At 32.3% G+C, this 16,871-nt stretch overlaps 1 long non-coding RNA gene across 1 annotated transcript in view; it reads right to left on the bottom strand.

The window, feature by feature from the left end:
• The window catches only part of LOC146996255 (uncharacterized), a 57,813-nt gene extending 56,309 nt beyond the window's left edge, over positions 1-1,504 (bottom strand). Inside the window, exon 1 of the long non-coding RNA XR_015041875.1 lies at positions 1,194-1,504. This is a non-coding gene — a long non-coding RNA (uncharacterized LOC146996255). The remainder of the gene's footprint in view (positions 1-1,193) is intronic.
• Positions 1,505-16,871: the final 15,367 nt, after the last annotated feature.

Raw genomic sequence — 16,871 nt, 5'->3', positions numbered from 1 at the left:
ACTGTCTGAAGGATCTTCAAAATAATTTGAAAATTTGTATCGGGATCTCTAAGAATGCATTAAGCTTTTCTTTGAAAAAAGGACCAGTCTAAGACTAAATGTTTCTGGATTTTAAATTTCATCGACTTGGCACCATCATATATAGCATAGCTACAGTAATTTAGTTGCTGCGAAAAACATCTAAGAACTTGATCTTTGAGCATGATTTATTTTGTCTAGGAAAAAGAACAGTAGTCTTTCTATAAGCATATTATTGTTTTAAGTTCTTATAAACTGATGCTTAAATTCAGTAAACGCAAGAACCAAGATATTTTTTCAATCAAGTTTTCCAGTCAAGATATTTTTTCACCTGAGGCAAAAAGGTAAATGCGCGTCCCTATGTTTATCAAAATAACTGTATTTGTATTAAACAAAAGTAAATGTATTAAATCAAAATATCATGATTCTTATAGCATAATTATACCATAATTCTTAGAGCATGGTTTAATCGTAGCTTTATAAATTCAAAAAATAATATAGCCAATTATTTATAACAAATGAAATATATAAAAAAAATTATAAGTAAGAAATAAAATCGAAATCGCATTAGTTTGCATTAGTTTCCAGATTTTCTTGTCATTTTTCGTATTGGTTTTTTAATTTAAGTTTGCTCAAGCTTATTTCTCCTAATAATAATTGATAAATTTAAAAACATAATTAAAGTAATTTTCTAATTCGTATGGCCAACTTGGCGCTCTTTCTAGTGATTCAAGTGCCTCACTTGCCTCACCCTTGTCCCGGCTCTGGTAAGAACTTTATGGACTTTTATTAAAAGCAAAATGAGAGTTGTTTCCAACTGATCTAGGAACTAGCTGCATATTTTGTTTCTTTCGATAAAACTTCGCTTATTATTCCTCTAAGCCGAAATGGTGAAATAAATTAAGGCTAACAAGGAAAAACCTAAACCTTGAACAGTTTCAGCTCTAAATTTTTATGGAAAAAATATATGTGGGTACTTACGTACTAAAGCGACCATCTTGCCGCAATTTGGTTATGTTCGTGATTTTTTAAAAAGATTCCGACATTATCGATATTTATCGCAATTGAACAAACATTACCAGTATATCAAAAGAAAACGGTGTTTAGCGATTTAAAATACAAATTTTAATTATTAGATAAGAATTGTAGGATAAATGAAAAAATAAAATACTCACATTTTGTGCAAAATCCTTCAGTCATTTTGTTTCCGTATTCTTCTCTTCATGTATATATCAATCGATTTTCGTTGAAAAATCTCAGAGAATTACACACCCTCGGCATTGTGCACCGGCTGTCTACCAAACACATCTTATGAGAACTTCCTTTAGCGATTTTGTAGCAAAATACTATATTCCTGCAGAAATGTTATCTCATTTTATTCCATTGTAGGAAAATTATACAAGCAGTTATTGTAAAATTGAGTTTAAGGCAAAAAGTGTCACTATTTAAGTGTAAAAATTGGAATGCAACAAAAGGAATGCATATGAAAATGGCGATGTTGCTTGACTGAAGACTTCCTTTAAACATGGTTGCTTGAAAAACTGTTATATGCGCATGTTTGTTAGAAGAGTTGGGCTTATTCTGAAAATTTGGCAACTTTTACAAAGGTGGTTGCGATAATACGTAAGTACCTATATATGAATCCACTTATCTAGAAATACATAACAGTAAAAGAATTTATATATAATTTTCTATGTGTAGAGAGTTAAGATCTTATACAAATTAAAGAGGTGTGGCAATACAGCGTTATTTGGCAACATCCAAAATTTTCAAAAATTTAGTTTTGAAAATCTGAAAAGTTGCCAAAGTGATCGAGTCTAACAGCAGAGCAATAATATAGCGAGTAAAGAGATAAAAAACGAAAGATAGATATTTTGGCTATCAACATGCAGTAATTTAATATGGAAAATTAAACAGAACTGAAGAAAATATAACCTTTTAAAAATTAAGTCAGAACAAGATTTTTGGAAATCATTGTGTTTGGAGAGATATCTTATAACTCCGTTATTTTAGTCGATGCAGAAAGTACGCAATTTACGTAATAATAAATGCGCTATCTGCGTATTGAATGTTTTAAGTACAAATGATGGGCAGTAAATAATAACAAAGTAGTAATGTTTTACATCAGTTGCAATGAGCTAATAAATCGAATTATAAGCGTCCAAACTTCAAGATTACAGGAAGCCGAGAGGTTAATCTGTTGATCATAGGCAATTTGAAGTAAGTTCAAATCACAGTGAAGGTATTGCCTGAACGAAAATTTGTTTCGTATTGCCACGTATTTATTGTTTTGTGGGTTTTCCTCACAGAACAATAAATATGTGGTGAATATAATTCATATACCTAGAAAGGTGTTTTTGTTTTAAAGGTAAAATTTTTCTCTGCCATCTTTTAGAGCTTTTTACCCCAATTACAAAAATTCTTTAAATTTTCACTTACCTAAATTCATTTTTGACTTATTGCAAGCTACATTTTGGTTTTTTCCCTTCATATTAAGTTAGAGTTTTGCCCCTCTTTTACCTTAAAAATCCCGTAGTGCATGACTATGTTTCTTTCCTCTAATTTATTATTTCATGAAACATCTGTGAATTCACTTTTAAATATATTATCTAGTTTTGGTCGCGCCCATTAGAGCTGTTACGCTACTGAATTTTTTTTTTTTTTTTTTTTTTTAGTATTTTTATACAATGTATCTGAAAATAGATAAAGATATGACAATACAGACAAAGAAAAAACGAAAACGTTTCGACGTATTCTTTTTAAAATATAAACGTTCATTTTCCTTGCTTTGCACGTGACGCTGTCATTTCGTCTCTTATTTAAAATTTCCACATTGTTCTATGGCTTAAAATAAGAAATTAAAGTTAATGACCTAAAACTGCAATAGTATATTACAGTATAAGTGAAAAATTGACAGTTTCACTCACACATGTGTCGGATTCACGCAATGCGTATGGGAGAATTTGCGCAATGCTCCACAAAATTTGCGTAAATGTTATTGCGTCCTGGGGTCGCGAAAAAAATCTCAGTGATAAAAATTGGTCGCGACTGAAAAACGTTTAAGAAGTCCTCATCTAGTTTATTTCAGAATTCATAAGGAGATGACGTTTTTCTGTTACTTCGTCTTCAGTAATTTTTTTTACTTCGACTTCAGTAATTTTTTTTTTTTTTTTTTTGGACTTCAGTGTCAGAAATCAGATTTTTCAGATAAATATTTTCTTGTTTGTCAGTTTCAAACACCTGGCGCTAGAATTTTCTGGTCAAATTTGAAACAATATCCGAGCCTCAATGTATGTATTCATACCTTCAAATAAAGACAGTTGAAGATTAAAATTCTAATTGAGTCTGTCCTTAATTTCTATACTAAAAATTAACTAGCAAGCTACAAGCATTAAAAAAAATTTACCTGTATTTTGTCAAAAAAAATTACAAAATATTGATAGCAATGTACATTATATGTAAAGTAGGTATGTGTAATGTAATAGAAATAAGGCGTAATGAATTTCATTATTTAGACTTAATTTGATAGAATTGAGATTTGACCATAACCACTGATTCGAAGGATAGATCCAGTTTCAACAACGAAAATTTGGGTGCGAATATGTTTTGATTCAATGGTATATCAAGAAAAGAAATGTTGTAGCTCGGTAAATTTCTACCAAATATTTGGCGATGCAGTGCCTTTTAGAAGATATGAAATTTTAACCTTCCCTCGGAAAGTTTGCTGTTGGTGATAAAATTCTTCAGAAAGTTCGCTAATGTTGATCAAAAAACTATATTTAACAATTTATTTTAGATTTTTTTGTATAGAGTATTAGCAGCTAAATCTTTTACTAATATGGGTTTCTTGATAAGAAGATTCATATATATATACTGAGAAAATTAAGAGTTCAAAGATGGAAGATTTGTAAGTAGGTAAAGGTTCCCAGAGCACTTTTTAATTGTTCTCCCATTATATTTTATGATTGGGATTATAATAAAAAGTTACAATTTATTGACAGTTACTGATTTACAATAAAAAAGCGTCTTCTAAGGTGATTGCACTATATATGAATACAGAAATAGCTGGCTGTGAAACGACACTTCTGTATCTGACTTCCAAGTACCCACTTGTCCAATGTTTACATGAATTGATCTGCATTGCTTTTTAAATGAATAACGTTGCAGGGAAAGGAAATATGGAAGATTTCAATAAATTATTCTACAAAAATTGCAATGCCTTCCAATAGAACTTTTGACATTTAGCGAGAGTAAGCTATTTCTGTTATCCTATATAAAGGAAGAAGTATAATCCCCTCAAAAAATCTGGAAGCTTTACAGATTTCATATTACGTTCAAAGAGTCGCTTTTTTCATTTATACACACCTGCAGGTTTCTAGAGTCGTTTCGACAGCTTTGCGGCTAATACCTCTTTGAACTAAAAATATTTGAAAACAGCATATCTTTAGAAGTTCCGATAGACAATCTCGCATGCTGGAGTTTTTTTTTTTTTTTTTTTTTTAAATTAAAAATTTGTTAAAGTTTTACAAAATATGAAATAGACAATAAAACAAATTCGAAATTCGAAATATGGCCTTCCAGGTGCCGATATTAAGGTGAAGGTCTATGTTATTCAAAATTTGAAGAGCGAGAAACATGCATGCATTCTTGCGTATTCTTCATTATTTAATTTCTTTAAAGATAATACAGGGCGATAATAATTGGTGGCAATAATCTGAAAAGTGATTCAACTCATTTAGTAATTCGATGCAAAATGCCGTTTCAAGACTAAGAGCCCTTGTGGGCTAATTCCCCTTTGGGTTAAAAGTTCGTTGGTTTGTAAATACAAATAAACAGTGTTTCTTTCAGAAAATTTATATGAAAAAAATTTTTTTTTTTTTTCACAGAAGTTTCATACGAGCGCATTCTGCTATGCTTAAATTCCAACAACGTTTGACCAAATATTCAAGCGCTTCGAAAATTTCATATATTTTTCATATCTTAAACAACTGTCTGAAACATAAGCCAATTTTACCTGACTTTTTTCCTTCAAGCTCGAAAGGTGAACATCTATCTTACGCAAAAGTATTACAGTACTCGAACATAGTCTAAATCGTTCTGAATCCGATGCAAATTCAAAGTGGAAAAAAAATTTTGCACTGCTCAGCAAGGTGAGCGGTAAAACTAGGCGAGTAGAAAAAACATTGCTGGAAACCAGTGTTGTGAAACTAAAAGCACCCTTATCTTGAAGGAACCAGTCAAGGAGTATCCATCTACAGCATGCGTGTGTATGTGTGTGTGTGCAATGTCCTCCCGCCCTCGCTTTCCTCTTCTTTATCTTTTTCACCCTTCAATCACTTCCTCAGAGAAAGAGAAAGGTATCATCATTGCGGAGAGAAATGGTTTAAGATCATGACTGGTGAACAGCACCTTATTAACGTATTAAGGACTAAAGGTTTACTTAAAACATTTTTTAATTAAAAAATGCAGAAACAACACTTTCAAAAAAGTGAGAATTTAAAATATACAACATAGTTTAAGAAAAAGTTGTAATGTACATCATAGTTAAGTTAAACTATGTGTTTATGCATTTAGTTTTGTGTAACACTAATGCAATTTATATTCAATTGGATTTGGAAAAAATAATCATACGAAGTTTATATTTCGTAATCGCAAAAATCAACGACTGCCCAGCATTCTACCAAATAGCAACGTAATCTCTGATTCTTATTCTATCTTGTTTGGGGAAAATTTATATTTAAATTTAATAAATTACCATTTCTATCGTAGTCTATAGGGGGTATTTTTTTAACATATCAGTGTCTACAGAAAGATTTCAGCAAAGATATGAATGCAGTTTGGTTTAACTAAATGATATTTGTCACAAACAGTAATTACCTGATTTGTTTACAATATGTTTCATCAAAAAAGTTCTTTTTATGGATTTAATAAGTAGAAATCAGCTGTTCATTAAGATATTTAGTTTTCTATTTTAAAAATTCTATCCATGACACGAATTAATAACTTTCTTGAAAAATCTTACGTAAATAAAATTCAACCTTTATTGGGAGTTAATTTAAAGCTGGAAGCTGCTTATATATAGTCCGGGAACTTCCCCGTTTTTCTTCTTTCGGGGCTAAGTATTATTTTGCGAGCGCGCCTTTCCTTCTTTTCTTAACAAACTTTTCTATGTACAAAGTGATGGGCATTTAATGTCAACTATTGATAAAAGTCAAAGAAAAATAAGTCCATGTTAAAAGTGTCTTTTATTTTACAGAGAAAAAAAAGAATTAAAACCGTTTATAAAACTGGAGAACAAAGAAAAATTGTTCACCATTTAAAGAACCTTTTCGAGTAATTTAAATGATAAGAACTCAAAAAAGCTCTAGAAACCAAAAACAAAAGGCGAGGAAAGAGTTATTGCTTTCTTTTTTTCTGAAATTTATGATACCTTGTTTCCTGTTTTTAAAAAGAAATATGAAAAGCTATGAGCAAAAAGGGTCTCAACCTAAGAATATTTTGACACAAAATTAATTTCTCAATTTTCTTAAAACTGAACGAACCATAGTAAAAAATAAGTCTCCAATTTTGATTCAACAATGAGAAATCCAAACAATCCGAACGAAACAAATTTAAGTGCAAAACAATATAATTTAAATAAAGCTTTAATTTCTTCTTTCTCAACTCTTTAATGAATTTGCACACATTGCATTCAAGACACATTACTTCAGTTAATTTCCCCCATTAAGTAACGATTCCTCTTTCTCTTTTATCCATAAATGCTCTAATATTTCCATTTCTTAAGGAAAAGTGGATATTCTAATCTTAATGCAGCAAAGCTCTGGGAAATCTTCAAAAAATTAATGATTAAGCCTTACATTGAGATAGATTTTTATTGATATTTATGACTTCCTTTTCTTATTCCAAGCTTTTTATATGCTTCAACTATTAATTCTTTTAAGATCCAAAGTACCATTTTAAGTACTTTGGGTAATCAGCTTCTATTTATGTTCTTTCTTGTTATGCATAAAAGGTGTTCTTCAGTTAAAGTCATGCTGTCATGATACAGCCATAACAATAAATAAATTTAGTAAGGAAATTAATAATATGATCTGGAATTACAAATGGTAAACTGATAGAAGCATAAGTTTTTTTTCTCTTTGAGTGATATCATGGGCATTTAGGTTTAGAGTGCCAGAATCCTTTCTACAAAAATTTAAAGAATAGCCTGGGAGACAATTAAAATTACGTTATTAGCTTTTAAAAGAACTATCATACTTACACTGACTACCAATAAGTATTTGAACACCTGTGATAGAAAAGAAAAACTAACTTTATTCAAAATCAATAGTTGGTAGAGCCTCCACGAGAGGTAATTACAGGGTGGATCCTCCGGGGCATACTTTCCACAAGTCTTTGTATGACAGCTAGTGGTATTTTCTTCCACTCGGCTTGGAGAAGACACAGAAGTTCCTTCACCGATTTTGCACGGGTAGTGCACCCCTGAATTCGGCGATGAAACTCGTCCCAGAGGTTCTCGATAGGGTTCAGGTCTGGACTCTGGGCAGGCCAGTTCATTCGATGAATTCCATTGGCACCATACCAAGCCTTGGTTAACGTCAAAACATGACAACTGGCATTGTCGTCCTGAAAGTAACAGGGGTCCAACCCGTAAAACTGCCACAACGTAGGAAGCACATTGTCATCCAAAATAGTGCAGTAGGCATCGGAGTTGAGCTTACCATGAATGGGGACCAAGGGTCCCAGCCCATACCAGGAGAAACACCCCCAGACCATAATTCCACCTTCGCCGAACTTGACTGTTGGCACAATTCATTCTGGCAAGAGACGTTCTCCAGGTATACCGCAGACCCAGACCCTGCCATCCGAACGGTAAAGGGTGAATCCTGATTCGTCACTCCAAAGAACCCGTTTCCACTGATCTACGGTCCAGTTTCGATGTGCTTTGCATCACATTAACCGAGCAGCGTGGTTGGACTTTGTGATAAAAGGCTTATGGGCAGCAGCACGACCATGAAAACCAAGTAGATGTGCTTCCTTACGGATGGTATTCATTGAAACAATACTCCCGGATGCCTGTTGAAACTCCTCGCGGATGAGGGCCATCTGTTGGGTGTGGTTCTTCCGAATTTCTCTGGACAGCACTCGTCTGTCTCTATCTCCCAGTTTCATTGGTCTGTCGACTTGGGGCACATTCCGACAATCACCGCTCACCTTCCACTTCTTAACTACATAGGACACTGTCGATTTTGAGTACTTCAGACCGCTAGATATGTCCCTTAAGAATCGGACACATTTGTGATACCCGATAATTATACCTTTCTCGAAATCAGAGAGCTCCGAACTGCGAGGTATCTTGCATGCGACTAAAGCCGATGCTGTTTCCTACACGATATATACCGGCGGATTCCGTGAGGTACATTAGGACCGCAGATATCGTCATTCGCATAGGTGTCCAAATACTTATTGGTAGTCAGTGTATAAACATTACTAGTTTATTGTCCCAAGTTCATGAAATGTTATTTTAATCCTAGTCAGTCTGAATATTTTCCATAGAAATTAATTACAGCTGAAATTATCTTCGCAGAGATAATTCTATTACAGTTAAGAGATTCAACAAAGATGTTAAATTTTGGAACTCTGTTACGTGGTTCAAAAATCTTATTACCTTCTCTCTCTCTTGTTCTTTATACAGATGTTTATTTCTTGTCAGTGTTTTACTTCAAATGACATACATTAACTGATAGCTTATTTTATGGCCTGTTCCTCTCTATATCTTTTTCCTTTTTTTTTTTTTTTTTTTTTTTTAAGACCAAAAGGGCTATTAGTCTCAAAACACAATTTTGCATCACTTTTCATTCCAATCTGTTGCCATTCGGAAAAACGTCAAATATTATTCTTTCGTACTTGATATATCTGTTACTAATTAACAAACTAAACTATTTAGAAGCAATAACTACAGTTACTTAAGAATATCACTTTTTTTACTTTTTAATCTGACTGACTGAAAAAATGCTTTTATGTGATGAATATTTTCTGAATATAAATATTTTTTAAAATATTTTTTATTAAATGTTTTTAAATGAAATATTTTTATTATTAAAATATATATATTTTACTAAAATATAATATATGAAATATTTTTTATTAAATTACATTACATGCTTTTTCACATTTAAATAAATAAAAGGTATATAGCATTCCCATGTTATTCTAAATACCTATTCATGCATTTAAAGAAACTATTGAAGTAGAGAAAGAACGAAATAGGTATCATGACCCAATTCAGAGATTTTTAGACAAAAAATGCCAGTAGTCTCGAACTTCTATGTTGATTCACTTTGAATGTTATCCATTGTAAATGTGTTTTTTAGTTTTATTTTATTTTATTTATTTATTTATTTGTATTAAATATCAGCATCTTTCCATGCTCTATGCTAGTTTACTTACGGAGTTCAAAAGGCGATATTTTCTAGCCATTTGTTGTTTTCAGTAGGAGGAAGTCAGAGCGATGCTGTCTGTCTTGTGGCTGCACAGAACAGCAAAATTCAGAGTATGCACGACTGCTCTAGGCAACAGAAATTCTGGCATCAGTCCCGAACAGAGCTATCACCCACAATGCTAACAATGTCAGAGAATTCGTAAATGGCATATTCTCCCATTGGTTAGATTAGGTTGGATTCTCTAAATATGACAAAGCACATCTAATGAACTATCTGCCTAAGGAGAATGCCTTTGGGTATTTAGGGTTAGGTTTTTCGGAATAGAGGAGGAATCTCTCATAGACAGTGTTCTAAGGAACACTGGCTCGTATTCACTTAACGCACAAGAAAAATCACGAAAAACAGCCCTGCAGTCAACCCTTTCGCCTAGGATCGAACCAAGTCAAACTCCCAGCATTCAGCTATCTTAACCGCTTGGCCATTGGTAAGACCTGTTTACCGACAGATAGACAGGCCTATCTGCCATCAAGATTGATCTGTCATCATGAGAAAGTGTCCTGTAAGACATTATTTAACAGCATTTATCATAAGAACTAGACAACTAAAATCTATCATAGTCCTAAATGCCATTAGTTTGTTGTTAGAGATTGTTGGGAAACTGTTGTTATTGACGTATTCCCTAAGAATCAGAATATGGTGCAAAATCATTTTGGTTCAGAACAATTATGATATTCGGTGTTTAGACGTAAGCTATTAAGATTATCAGTTGCTTTTGCATTTGTTTTAAATACTTCTGAACAGTCCTTTTCCTACTATTGATAGAAATCAGGCTTATTCAGTTGTGTTAAATATTTAAGAATGAAATATAAGTTTTTTAGGTAATACTTTATAAAACTGATCTGAAAGAAAATTTTGTATTTTCCATGAAAAATGTTTCAGATTACTAAGCTTTTAGGTACCATCAAAGGCCGAGCTGTAACGTCGCTGAACAGTGGTAGTTCGGTCCAGGCTCCGAATCCCGGCGAACGAGCTGGCTACGTGAGTGTTTTCGTATTTTCTTTATGTGTAACATGCATGCGAGCCAGTTTTCCTTATAAAGTCAGATACACATTTTAAGGGAAGTAAAACAAAAATTTCTTAAAACTGAAAGACAAACACTGTGACTTGTAGCTTCTGCATTTCATTTCAGAAGCTTTACTAGTTGATTTGTACCAGTTTTTCTCTGAAAAAAATGTCATCCAAAAGTATCGGAAAGTGTTCAACCGCTACCCATCCTCTCCATCTTGCGTCTCGGAGTGCTGAGAACGTAAAGGGTGGTATGGGAGGGACTTTTTTCTTGCTTGTGTCTCTTTTTTTTTCTTCCATCGAAGTCTCCATCTTCCTCTTCCCCAACTCTTTATTTCTAATGGAAGCCGTAGAGTCCTTTCTATGAAGGGGCTTGTGTTCATATTGAATTATAACCAGAATTCAAACAAATGACACGTTTCCTTGAGCATGATGCTAATTATTTTTCATTTTAAAAGGTTCAGTTATTTATCCAAAAGATGGTCAGCCTATTTTTTATCTCATAAATAATAGAATTTTCATAAAAAAATCTATCATTTTTTATATCGGAATTCCTCAGAAACGAATTATCAGATATCTTAGGTTTCTATTCCTTCAATTCCGAAGATCAGTTATCGCTCTCATGACACATCACAGAAAGCGCTTAAGCATAGCATAGGAAAATTTGACATTTTAATACAAGCATAATAAAATAAATTTAAGATTCTGAACTTACTACCATTTAATATTTTGTAATATTATTGCAAAAGCTTGCTTACTTATTCTTCATATCGCATTTAATTTGTAATTAGTCTTTTGTAATCTTTAACTCCCATTTCAATGCAATCCGAAATTTCATCAGTTTTATAATTATAAAGTATTATGCAGTCCTTTTATATATTCATCTTTGAATTGTATTCAACTCTTAAAATTAGTTGATGCATAAGATTAAAAGTTTTTACTAATTAATTGAAATTTATTCCTTAAATTTTGTTCTCAAAAATAGTTTATATTTCTTTTCGTTGACATCAACGTTAGACTTCCATGTTCATTCATGTTAGACTATAGCAATCGCTTTCTCGAAAAATGTTATATTTACAAAAACTTTAAGAATAATATTGTCTTTCTGGAGGATTTTCTAACGGAAATGATTTCGTTTTTATGGCACAACAAAGGAAAATATCGAAAACTGCATGCCATTTATTTGGTAGATATAGAACCCAGGATGAAATACCAAAATTCGTTGGCTTAAGTAACTAGGCTATTTGAGAAAATTATAAGGTATTTCTCTCTCTTTCTTGAAATGCCTTCTTGGTGTAATGATCTGCACGCTGTGCGCTTATTCCAGCGGTCCGTGGTTTGATTCCCGGCGAAGGCGGTTGCGCATTTTTCATCTTTCCTGCTTCCAAATTACCTAATGTCTCTAAAATGCGGCCGAACTAAAAGGGAGTTGAATGATGATTCTCCGCACCCAGGATTTGGCGATTAAAAACCCCAGTCGCCCTTTAAAAAGAGGAGTATATAAGGTATTTCTCCCGACTTCTTGGCATGCCTTCGTGGTGTGGTGGTCTGCAAGCTGGGCGTGTATTCCAGAAGTCCGTGGTTCGATTCCTGGCGAAGGCGGTTGCTCATTTTTCATCTTTCCTGCTTCCAAATTACCTAATGTCTCTAAAATGCGGCCGAACTAAAAGGGAGTTGAATGATGATTCTCCGCACCCAGGATTTGGCGATTAAAAACCCCAGTTGCCCTTTAAAAAGAGGAGTATATAAGGTATTTCTCCCGCCTTCTTGGCATGCCTTCGTGCTGTGGTGGTCTGCACGCTGGGCGTGTATTCCAGAGGTCCGTGGTTCGATTCCTGGCGAAGGCGGTTGCTCATTTTTCATCTTTCCTGCTTCCAAATTACCTAATGTCTCTTTAAAGTTACATAATTGATTATATCTATATCAGAGAAGAGTACGTTGTTTACTTTCTCTTTTATAGAGCAATTTCTGACAGAATCTAGCTCTCATTTTCTTTACACCAAAAGTAAGCTATGAACATTCTCAAGCACAGCAAGCCAGTTCTAGGCCAACTCAAGAATAAACTACTTGAATCCGATCGGAGTGCCTGTTTAACATCTATGGACTGAACCCATATAGAAAAAAACAGACTATGAACCATAACAGTAAAATTTAATCAGATTATTAAACTGCACTGGTATAGAAAAATGAAACTAATCAAACCATTGAACGTTATTCTTAGTTAAATTTAAGATGAGCACTTGTGAGCCAAAACTATTAATTCATTCTATCATTCACGCTATCATAAAAAACAATTAACTTCTTTTGATTTATCGTGCCGCACTAAACTTGGTTTTATAAAGCTATTCAAGACTGTTAAACCAAAATATTTAACAAATTTAAGAAAAATCAAAGCTAAATTTTATTACGGATCTGTGAAAATTTCAATTCCTTTACAATATTCTAATAAATATATTAAGATATATCATTGTGATAATTATCAAAACTAACATTTTTCATTAATTAATATTTTATATTAATTATTTCATTGATTAATATTTTATATTAATTATTTCATTGATTAATATTTTATATTAATTATTTCATTAATTAATATTTTATATTATTAATATTTTATAATATTCATATAAAATAGAATGTAAAGACATTACTATATTTTTATTAAACATGTCATTTTAGCATAAAATGATCTGATTATTCCAAATGCTTTCAGCTTGAAAAACGTTTAGAAAAACGTTAAGTTACAACGTATAAACCAATATGGCGTTTCAGCTTTGAAATTTTTTTTTTCTTGTGGGGGGTCGCTTAATTCCTAGAAAGGCTTTAATTTAACTTTTTTTATTTGAATTATTTCTAGAAAAGGGTTATTTCTCTTTACAATTTTTTTTAGAAAACTGATTTCCCAAATTAAGGATTTTAACATAAGAGATGCATTTAGGGAAGTCTATCTAAAATTTACAGACTCTTGCACTTCATCCTATTACCTCTTGACAAAATTTGCAGCAGCCAAAAATGTAAGATCTTTAACTACATTCCATGCGGTGGGGCTAAAATGGAGTTTCCAGCATGCTGCCATTTGACGTGACGTAAAAATTTTTACTCATATTTCAAATTATAATGGCATTGTTTACGAAATGAACAATTTTAAAGCAAAATTATATTTTTGAAATTTTGATAATATATCTAATTAGTGTAATTTTATATATAAGATAGAGAATTCAGAATTATGAAAAATTATAGTACTATTCCTCTTAAAAGAAGAACGTTTTTAACACCAGATATTATAATGTCTCAGGATTAGTTTAGTTCTCTTATTTTATAATTTTTTATGATATTGTCTTAATTTAGATTTAAAACTTTTAAATACATTTTCCTTATATTCTAATAAATATCGGATCTTGTTTCATCTTTATAATCTTCTATCTTTTTATTTTCATTTCATTTATTTATCAAGTAACGATCTACTGATCATCACATTTTTGAACAAGGTATTTTCTATTCCAGTTTCTGATTTTTATTTTGTATCTTAAATTTTATTGCATTTTTAATATGCAGCTGCAGAGAGAAATAGTGTGAATATTTTTCTCATTTGTAATCTTTTTCCAGTGAATATGTCCTGTTGAGGTAGATTACAGACATACGTCAACTATATGGTTACTCATTAAACCGTTCTGTAAAAATGATAATATTGGTTCCATAAAAATGCTTCTCATTAAAACTCGGCAAAATTATGTTTCAATTGGTTTGTTGTTATAGAAATACAGAGCGCAGTTTCTCGAAATTCAAAGTTTTTTCAAAAGTTGAAATCAGCCTAATATTAAATGTCAGATCAATGTATTTCTGTGTGTATACTTAACTGCCTATCTGCTACATTTGAATTATAACTTTGGAAACAAATTGCTTCCTATAGGAAGTAACATTCTCAGTGAATCAAAAAATAACTTGAATTCTATTGCTCTCATTCAAGACGTTTAAATCTTTTTTATTGTTTCATTAAATGGCTAAGAGAAATTGCTAAAAAAGGCTGTAAACATAAATACAAAGAAAAACAGGCATTCTCGTTACAGTTGACCTACCGGCTTTTATCTACAATGACAGATGACCTACACCGTATTTGCCTTTGGTTCTGATATATCTATGTGACGGTAAATCATAATACAAATTTAGTTGATTCTGCTATAAACTCGAATGATAGAATATTTATGGGGTCATCACAAAGAAATACTTATGCAGAATATGAGAGGAATAACACCACTATACTTCCCTGTCATCTTCCTAAATTGTGGTGGCGATCTGTCAACATTGGGGACCAAATTTCTGTCTACATTGAGACACATCAGGACACTGTGTGAATGAAAGAGAGACATGGTTATCAATGTTGTCTTAAATATAATTACTAGTAGTAAAATAGTGACTATTTACAAATAGCACTGCTGCCATTAACAGTTGCCAAGTAGGATCAATTAACCTGTTTTTGTTTAATGCGTTTAGAGTACCGTGGCGCCATCGAGGGATATTAAAGGTCTTCTTCAGGACACATCAGTCCATCAGTACAGAATATAAGAATAATTCTTTTGGGAATATTATATAAATTAATGTAATAATTTGGTATGTAATCAAAGTAACTATAGTATAATTTCTTCGTATTTATTCATTTATTTATTTATGTACTGTAGCTTTTCGTGTCATCTAGTACGGTAATGTTGTCGGTTTCTATGTTTTCGTTCCTGGTTCAAGGACGATTAAGTTATTACGAGAGTAAAAAAATCTTAGTACCTTAATTATAAATTAAATGTGAGAAATCCTTGCAAAACCGCCTTTTTTTATGCAGAAAGTTTTACCTTCTGTAAGGATTCTTGATTTGAAATAAAAACAATTTAAAGTACAAAATGTCTATAATTAAATAAATTACAAAATAAAGCAAAAGCGATGAATTAAAGCATAATATATTAAATATCAACAAGAAGGTAAAATAAAATGCTATTTAAAGAAGGCGATTTCGAGATTTCCTTCAGCTGTTAATCTGCTTGCCGAAAAAGCTGTGAAAAGGAATTACATATTCTGCGTTAAAACTGTGTACGCGGATTATTTATGAACTTTCTAGACAGGAATCTCAGGAAGAAAAAAAATTAATGTAAACAGACCTAATATCTGATTGAAAGAGGAGCACGCCAAAATAAAAATTTAATTTAGGAAAAAAAAAAAATCTATCTTAGTTGACGTAGAACCTGCAACACTCTGAAGTCACTTTTTTGCCTTATTTTAATAGGTAAACATTTTTTTAACTTAAAAACAAATAAAAATCAAAATGTTTTACAAACAAGTTTTTCTGCATTTTTTGCATATTATAATCAAACAGATATTGGCTCGAAGAGAACTGAAAATAAGTTCTCCATTTCCAAGCATCCCTCACCCCTAACCTAAGTGCAGAGAGTAAGATAGATGAGCGCTTCTGACTACAATAGAGGAAGAAAACCCGCCAAAGTGCTCACAGTAAGAGAAAGCAAGGAGGATTCTCTACTCAATCCCAATCCACGGGTGGGGGGTATGATTCTCCAGAACAAGGAGGAACAATGACCGAAGGCGGTCTGAAAATGACGCGACAAAATGACTAGGGGCGTGGTCGGGCGGTATTACGTCAGCAGGAGTGGGCTTGTTTTTCCCACTTGTATTAAGGGACTGTACCTTACATATTCTATTCACCTCGAAGATGCACTTTGGCTTCTTTTTTTTTTTTTTTTTTTTTTTTATCCCTCCGTAAAAGTTTTTATTTTATGGAGGGCTTTTATCTGGATCTCTACATTGGTTCGATTCAATATGGAAATTTTTTCCTCAGTTTTGAAATAGAATGCTGGAAGCCCAAAAGATTTTGCGGGTTCCTGTCACTTTCGTTTTCAAAGCTACTATGATATTATATATATATATATATATATATATATATATATATATATATATAGCTAGATGTCAAATTTCCATACTCAGAAGGAGAGACTAAAGATTTAAATACAACAGTTTTATTGCTATGCTATATGCATCGTATTTTTTGGCTTATAAGCCACAGAAAAGTACGATTCAAACAAATATGGAGCTAAAGTAAAATTGTTCTCACACAGAATGCAAATTCAGCTGATTACTTGTTACTACTAACCATTATTGAGTGAATCTTATTTTCATATCGAAGTTCCTCCAAGTATATCCTTCTCCTGAACTCGGAGCTTCTGTTCTTAAGCGAGAGCACCAAAAGCAAAAGTCATGAACATGGTAATTACAAGTAATACATTAAGAGAAAATACTGAAACTGATTCGATCTAGAGAGCATTCAGCGACTGAAATAATCAAAATTGA

The sequence above is a fragment of the Stegodyphus dumicola genome, chromosome 7 (assembly GCF_044657685.1).
Source record: "Stegodyphus dumicola isolate Sdum_Otavi_A_Nest chromosome 7, ASM4465768v1".
Lineage (NCBI taxonomy): Eukaryota > Metazoa > Arthropoda > Arachnida > Araneae > Eresidae > Stegodyphus > Stegodyphus dumicola.
The sequence above is the reverse complement of the archived record's forward strand: the minus strand, read 5'-3'. Positions and strand labels throughout refer to the sequence as shown.